General features: G+C 46.4%; 1 long non-coding RNA gene across 1 annotated transcript; it reads left to right on the top strand.

Moving 5' to 3' along the window:
• Window positions 1-2,883: 2,883 nt before the first annotated feature.
• On the top strand, window positions 2,884-4,779 carry LOC115070546. The gene is made up of 3 exons (XR_003849705.1): window positions 2,884-2,923; window positions 4,106-4,233; window positions 4,594-4,779. It is a non-coding gene; the product is annotated as an uncharacterized LOC115070546 (long non-coding RNA).
• Window positions 4,780-8,424: the final 3,645 nt, after the last annotated feature.

Consider the following 8,424-nt stretch of genomic DNA (forward strand, 5'->3'; position numbering starts at 1 on the left):
GGAGAGACAGGAAAGATGCCAGGAAGACACCCGCTATGAAAGGAGCCCACAGCACATAACCTGAGCTACATGAGCTGTCCGGTGTGAAGGGGCTTCGACTTTGCATAACAGAGATCTCCCAACAGTAGGTTGTGCAATGTGCTCCAGATTTCCTACTTTCATGACCTGTCACTCATGCTGGAGTGGACTTTTGGTAATGCAGCTGTTTTTGAGTCATGACTGTCCCTCCAAGTAACCTTCACATATATTCCTGTAAGTAACCCCAATAAGACTCATTGGTTCACCAGTTGGATTTTGGTAATATCTTTACTTTGGTCTGTTGTTGGTTCCCTATCTAGGTTGAGTAGCCTTTTTTTTTTTTTTTTTCATATCTCCCCAGAAATAGTGTCACACAACAACCTTAAACAGAGATCTGTGCTAAACCTAGGAATGTTGGGTTTAATCAAAATCCCTTTCTTCATTTATTGTGACAATCATATGATTTCTATCCTTGAGTCTATTTAAGTAATACATTTATTGATTTGCATGTTGCCTGCATCTCTGGAATGAAGCCAACTTGATCATGATTAATGATCATTGATACATTATTCAATTTTTTGAAAGTGTTTAATGAGTATTTTTATGCCTGTGTTTATCAGGGAGATTGTACTATGCTTTTCTTTGTTGTGTCTTTACCTAGTTTTGGTGTTCAGGTTAATACTGGCTTTGTAAAAAGAATTTGGAAGTGTTCCTTCCCCTTCTGTTTTATAGAAAAGTTTGAGAAGCATTGGTGTTAGTTCTACTTTAAAGGTCTGGTAGAATTCAGCAGTGAATCCATCAGTACCTGAAGGTTTTTAGTTGGAAGGTTTCTTTGTTTTTGTTTTGTTTTTTGTTCCTTTTGAGACAGGGTCTCCCTGTAGCCCCAGCTTGTCTGGAACTCAATATGTAGACCAGGCTGACTTTAACTCACAGAGATCGTCCTGCCTCTGCCTCCTGAGTTCTGGGATTAAAGGTATGAGCCACCATGCCCGGCCTTTTCATTTTGTTTTAAACTACTACTTCAATCTTACTGCTTGTTATAGATATGTTTAAGTAGTTGGTTTAATTTTTATAGATTATATGTCTCTAGAAATTTATGATTTGTTTTAGGTTTTCCAGTTTAGTAGAGCACAAGATTTTTAAATATGCCCTAATGATTTTTAAATTTTATTTTATTATTTTTATTTTATGTGTATGAGTGTATTTCCTGCATGTATAAGTGCACCTGTATCATGCAATGCCCATAGAGATCAGAAGGTGTCAGATCCCCTGGAACTGGATTTATGGACTGTTATTAGCCACCATGGGGATGCTGGTATTCTAACCTAGGTCCTCTGCAAGAGCAGTCCGTGCTTTTAACTGCTGAGCCATCTCTCCAGCTCATATTTTTTAAAAGAATATTTATTCATTTTTGTGTATATGTGGGTGTACATGTTCATATGTAAGGGAACATGTGCAACAAAGCACGCATGTAGATGTCAGAGGACAACCTCAGGTGGTACTGCCCTTCCACCTTGTTTGAGGCAGGGTCTCTTCTGCTCTTTGCCTACACTGTCCTCCCTGGTAGCTGGCCTGAGAGCTCTGGGGGAAGTTCCTCTGTCTCTGTTCCCAACTTGCTATAAGAGTGCTGGGGTTACAGGCATGAACTCATGTGTCTGGCTTTTTACATGCCTTCCCGGGATCCAAACTCAGGTCTGCTTCACAAGTACTTTTATCCACTGAGCTCTCTCCCTGGTCTGTCAATGGTTTTCTGAATTTCATTGATAGCTATTGTAATATCTCCGTTTTCATCTCTAATTTTATTAATCTTGTCTTTCTTTTAGTTATTTGGCTAAGAGTTTGTCAATCTTGTTTATCTTTTCAAAGAATCAACTCATTGTTTCATTGATTCTTTGGTTTTTATTTTTTCAGTTTGAGTCTTTGAGACAAAAGTCTCACTATGTAGCCTCTGCTGATCTGTAACTTGCTATGTAGGACAGGATATTCTAAAGAGGTCTCAAACAGAGATCTGTCTGCCTCTACCTTCTGAGTGCTGGGATCAAAACATGCGGCAATTATTTGTATTTGTTGTTGTTATTAGTTCCATTTCCTTATTTTCTCTCCTGATATTATTTTTTTCTATTACTGGTGTTTGGTGTGTAGTTTCCTTATTTTTTCAGTGCCTTAAAGTCATGATTAAGTACTTGAGATGATTTTTTTTGTCTTTTTGAGACAGGGTCTCTCTGTAACCCCAGCTATCCTGGAACTCACTATGTAGACAAGGCTGGCCTTGAACTCACAAAGATCTGCCTGCCTCTGCCTCCCAAGTGCTGAGATTAAAGGTGTGCACCACCACGCCCAGCTTGAAATGATATTTTTTAAAGATAGATTTTCATTTATTTTGTGTGTGTGTGTGAGTGTGTGTGTGTGTGTACGCATGCCACTACAATATGTGTGGAGGTCAAAGGACAACCTCTTCTGTGGGAGACAAGCTTGAGCCTAGGATGATATTGCAACTGTCAGGGTCACATGGTTTCCAGGAATCCAGGCTCTGTAATCTGAAACCCAGTATGCTAATGAGGCATCCTACCCTCTATTCTGTGATAGGACGTTAAGTCTGTTATGCTAATAGGATGCTAAGTCTGTTATGCTAATAAGGTATCCTACTTGCTGTACTGTGATAGGATGCTAAACCTGTTATGCTTATAAGGTATCCTACTTGCTGTGTTGTGATTGGACCACTATCCCTATATAAGCTTGTGCCTCCCTGCAATAAACCAGACCTGTGTCACTGAACCTGGTCTCCTGTGTCTTAATGCAGCTCCGCTGACACAGTCTCCTCACCAGCCCTGGGGTCTGGGACCAGGCAGAAGCAGCGAAGACAGGAGACAGCACAGGGCAAGCAGAAGAGCTGCCTCAGCACCAGGTGAGTAGAAGAGTGGCCTCAGCCCAGGGCAAGTGGAGGAGCAGCCTCAACGCCTGTGAGAATGAAGGAGTGGCACCCACGAGAACGGAGGAGCAGCCACTGCTGGCAGTGACTGCACTCTTCTACCATGTTAGGTTCTGGAGATTGTCAGGCTTGGCAACAAGTGCCTTTCCCTGCTCAGCCACTTTGTTGACTCCTCTCTTTGGTTTTTTTTAAATATTTCATTTATTATTTTTTATTTTATGTATATGAGTGTTTTGCCTACATGTACACAAAAGCACCCATGTCGAGCAGGGCCTGTGGAGGCCAGAAGAGCTGTGCCAGATCCCCTGGAACTGTAGTTATAGATGGGTTGTTAGTCACCATGTGGGTGCTAGGAGCCAAACTCAGGTCCTCTAGAAGAGCAGTCAGTGCTCTTAACAACTGAGCCATCTCTCTACCCCCTCTTTGATTTTTTTTTAATTTAGGCACTTGAAGGTATGAACTTCCCTCTTAGTATTGCTTAGTACTTCTTACAATAGGTTTTGATATGTTGTGTTAACGAGCCAGAATGTTCTGACTCCATTTTGGCTAGCTTCTTCAGACAAGCCCAGACAAGCTCAGGCATATTGTAAATTTTTCCAGTTGCTACCACCCCCCAAGGAAGCTATAAATTAAGCAAGCCCTGAACATGTAAAAACCTTATAAGGTATGAACAAAAACTTCTGGCCCTAAAATATATCAGTCAGCACATTCCAATGCCCTGAAGACAGCCCCTACTAATCAAGACTTCCCCCGTACACAGGATATGGGGACATCCAATTATTTTAAAAAGATGCTTGGCGTGCGTGTGTTTCTGTGGAGTGCCCCAATAAAAGCCCCTACCTGCTATTGTTCGGGACCAGACCCCAACTTTGGCTCATGTATTCTGTGCCTGGCTAGCCACCATTTGGTGTTGTTTTGTTTTTTGTTTTTTTGTTTTTTACTTTAAATTCTTGAATAAACTTTTTGTATAATCTTTTTGGGTATCTGTGGGAATTATTCTCAATTCTCAAACCCTAGCATTTTGGGGGCTCATCTGGGATTCGAGAATAGAGACCCCAGACCCACAGAAGCACCACCAGAGATGGCCTTGGTAAGTTCTGCCTGCTTTCATCTCTCTCTCTCTCTCTCTCTCTCTCTCTCTCTCTTGCTTTTCAGTAGTCCAGACATCCTGGGGCTCAACGGAGATCAGGTGGATGCACTATTGATCCCAGAGCTGGAGGAGAATGGGGGATGTCCCGACTCCTCCTCTGATAAGGGGTCATGCTCCAGCCTGACGTGGAATCCAGGTAGGACCAACCCAGAGTCTTGTCCCAGCCGGATGTGGAATTTGGGTGGGCCAAATGCAAGATTCTGGCCAAGTATGACATGGAATCCAGGCTTGCCAAATCTTTTTGGGAAAGGGACAGGGGCAGCCTTCTTGGCTGACTCCGCGTGCTGTGAGATTTTCATTTCTCCCTCTAAGGAGCTGCCATCTCACACTGTCCTCACCCTCTGCTCGGAGTGCCACCTTGCCTATAGACTTTCCATCCTGCTTCTCATTCTCATTCCTGTCCTTATATTCTTTTTTTCTTGAAGCTTATCCCACAATGGGCCAGAAAGTCTCATCATCTTCAGCTCCCCTTCATCTAATTTTTAGTCATTTTCAGGACTACAAACGAGCAGCTTCGAACATGTCTGGACTCAGTGTCAAGCCGACCCACCTCCAGACCCCCTGCACCATCAAATGGCCCTCCTTTGAAGTCAAATGGCCGCCTGAAGGATCCTTTAACCTGTTCCTCATCTACAGGGTTCAAGGAGTTATCTTTGGGGAACTGGGGCACCCTGACCAGATCCCCTACATCCTAGGTTAGTGATATCTGGTTGCTGCCCCACCCGGCTGGCTGCATCCCTTACTGCCGCCCCCACCATCAGGGCCTAAGGGGTCAGCCACTTTGCTTCCCCTGAAGAAAGTCCAGACCAAAAACCCATTGGGTCCCAAGGTCCTCCCCTCAGCGTCATAGGAGGATTTACTCCCGCCACCTTATGGGGCCCTAGTGAGTGCTCAAGATAGACCTAGAGAGCACAGGTCTCGAGCATCTTCCTCTTCTTCCAGTCCTTCCCAGTCTCCATCCCTGGCTCCCATGGCTGAGCTGGCCCCTCCCATGGCTGAGCCCATCCCATTGCTGGGGGAGGGGAGGGGAGAATTATTCGAGCTCTTCCCCTGAGGGAGATTGGGCCCCTGAGGGAGGATGGAATTGCCCCAGTAGTCTACTTTCCCTTTTCTACTAGTGACTTGTGTAATTGGAAGTTACAGACTCCCTCCTTCACGGAGAAGCCTCAGGCCCTTGTTTCCCTCCTAGAGACCATTCTTTTTACCCACCAACCCACTTAGGATGATTGCCAACAATTATTGAATATCCTGTTCACCACCGAGGAACAGAACTGCATCCTTCAGGAATGCAGACACGCAGTCCCTGGAAATGATGGGTGACCAACAGAGAATGAGAATTTGATTATGGCTGCTTTTCCTCTCACGCACCCGACAGAGGGGTGGGACTATAACACTCCCAAAGGTAGGGAACGCCTAAAGGTCTATCACCAGATTCTTATGGGGTGTCTCTAGGCAGCTGCTAAGCACCCCACCAATTTGTCTAAGGTCAGTCAGGTGATGCAGAGAAGGGATGAGTCTCCTGGAGCGTAATAACTGGAGTGCCTGTTAGAGGCTTTCAGAACTTATACTCCCATTAATCCAGAGGACCCAGATAATCAGGTGGTCATCAATATGGCTTTCGTAAATGAGGCAGCTCCAGACATAAAACAAAAATGTCAAAAGCTGGACGGTTTCAAGGGCAAAAACCTTTCTGAGCTGATGGCAGTGGCAAACAAGCTATTTAACAATAGAGAAACCCCTGAAGAAAGACAAACTAAAGGGCTGGCTAGGATATTGTTGGCTGAAAGAGCCACAAATCCCAAATGGGGGGGGACTGACCCTCTATGAAAAGGGAACCCGAGCCCCGTGACACCCACAGGAAGGTCAGCCCTGCCTAAAAAGAGACCAGTGTGCATATTGTAAACAGCTGGGCCACTGGGCTAGGGAATGTCCTCAAAGGATGGGGTCCCATCCTCCCTCCAAGCCCAAGATCCTCAAGTTGGCGAACCTAGAAAACTGAAGGGGCCTGGGCTCAGTGAGCCTCCACCACGAGCCCTGTGTGACCCTACAAGTGGAGGGATGAGCTGTCGACTTCTTACTTGACACCGGAGCACAATATTCAGTTTTGAAAGAATCTATGTGAAAATTGACCAGTAAACGCACCTGGGTGCAAGGGGCCACAGGAATCACTCAATGCTCTTGGACTACCAAAAGGGAAGTAAACTTATGTAAGAAGACAGTTTCACACTTCTTTATGGTGGTCCCAGAGTGCCCGTATCCCTTATTGGGTAGGGACTTGCTAAATAAAATGAAGGCTTAAATCCATTTCTCTAGGAGAGGACTTCCTGATGTGATTGTACTGGACGCAGCCTATATCCTGTGTTTACAATTAGAAGAAGAATGGAGAGTGCATGCCTCACCACCTCAAAAAGAGACCAACCACTATCCTCAAGGACCTCCAGGCAGCAATCCCTGGAGTTTGGGCAGAAACTAATCCCCCAGGGAGGGCCATCCAACAGCCACCAATAATGGTGACTTTAAACTAATGCTCAGCCTGTAAGAGTAAAACAGTACCTGATGACTCTCGAAGCCAGGGCAGGAATTACCAAACACATAAACCACCTTAGGGAGTTCTGTATTCTGGTTCCATGCCAATCTCCATGGAACACCACTCTCCTACCTGTCAAGAAACCGGGGACTAACAATTTCCGCCCAGTGCAGGATTTGAGAGAAGTTAACAAGAGGGTAGAGGATATCCACCCTACAGTCCCCAACCCATATACCCTGCTGAGCTCACTCTCTCTGGACAGAAGAGTCTATACTGTTTTAGATCTCAAGGACACCTTCTTTAGCCTGACCTTGGCAAAGGAAAGCCAACCCATCTTTGCCTTTGAGTGGCAAGACTCGAACCAGGGGTTTAATGGACAACTCACTTGGACACAACTGCCACAGAGGTTCAAGAACTCCCCCAGGATCTTTGACGAGGCTCTACATCAGGACTTGCAGGAGTATTGGGCCTCGCATCCAGAGTTCATCTCCAGCACCGCTCTCAATCCTGCCACTTTGCTGCCAGAACCAGATCTTGAGGTCCTACATGACTGCCTGGAGGTACTCTGCAGCTTACATGGGACTCGGAAGACCTGACGGATGTTCCATGGCCCCACCCGGACTTAATTCTGTTCACAGATGGAAGTAGCTTCATTAAGGAAGGAACAAGATGTCGCTCCTGCCAGGTTACTAATCCAAGAGGAAAAGTCATGCCCCCAGCTAGAAGGGAGAGGGGCACTGAGCCTGGAGTCCATTGGGAGGTAGACTTCACTGACATAAAACTGGCAGTCCCTACAGGCCTTACAGATTGCACAAGACAATGTTTTCCCCTTGCTGAGGCACATCTACGAAATACCACCGGCCCAACTGCATGGATTCAAGCAAGGAGACCTTGTTTGGGTGAGATGGCACCACAAGGAGCCCCTTGGACCTCAATGGAAGGGGCCACATATCATGATCCTCACCACCCCCACTGCAGTTAAAGTGGCTGGTGTCCAGACCTGGATACATCACTCGCATCTAAAGCCTGCATGAGAGGATTGGTCAGACCAAGTTGACAAGAGATGGAAGGTCACACGGGTAAAAGACAATCCTCTCAAGCTAAAAATCTCTGCCACACCATAACCCTTGTTGCTTTTTAATGTTTTGTTTTGTTTTATATAGAGCCTGCCCTATCTAACTCCCCAATGGACTCCAAAACCTCACCTGGGTAGTTAGTAGCACATCCATTGGAAAGATAGTGAACATCTCCTCCCACCTGGGACCTCCAGGTGCCTGGTTCCCCAAGATTACATTCAACCTCTGGGACCTGCTTGAAGGAGCTTGAGAATCATACACTATGGGTGTGTGGGGATCTCGGGGTGCCAGGTGCTGGGCGTGGCGCCGGTCTCCCACACGTCGCTGGAGTGCAGCGGGTCCCATGGCTTGCGTCTGCTGTTCAGGCCCCTGGCTCTCCGCCGCTGGGGTGCATGGGTTTCGTGCACTGCATTGCCATGAGTCTCTGCTACCAGAGCTGGCGGCTCTAGGACCGCTGTCAGCTGCCCGGTCGGGTTCCGTTTCAATTTCCACCATGCACTCTCTCTCTAAGTTCGAGACCTGGCCACTGGGTCACGAGGGGAGGTGCGAGAAACGGCGAAAGCAGGGTCTTCGTGAGTCGATGACAGAAGGATAGCCCCCCCCCCCCGGGAGACTGGATCACAGGATTTAGTGTTACAGCTTCAGACAAGTGACTCAGCTCAGATCTCAGTGATTCAGCTCCAGCTCCAGCTTTATTGGGGTAAAACTAGGACTATTTATAGTG

The sequence above is a fragment of the Nannospalax galili genome, unplaced genomic scaffold (assembly GCF_000622305.1).
Source record: "Nannospalax galili isolate Female #2095 unplaced genomic scaffold, S.galili_v1.0 scaffold475, whole genome shotgun sequence".
Taxonomy (NCBI): Eukaryota; Metazoa; Chordata; class Mammalia; order Rodentia; family Spalacidae; genus Nannospalax; species Nannospalax galili.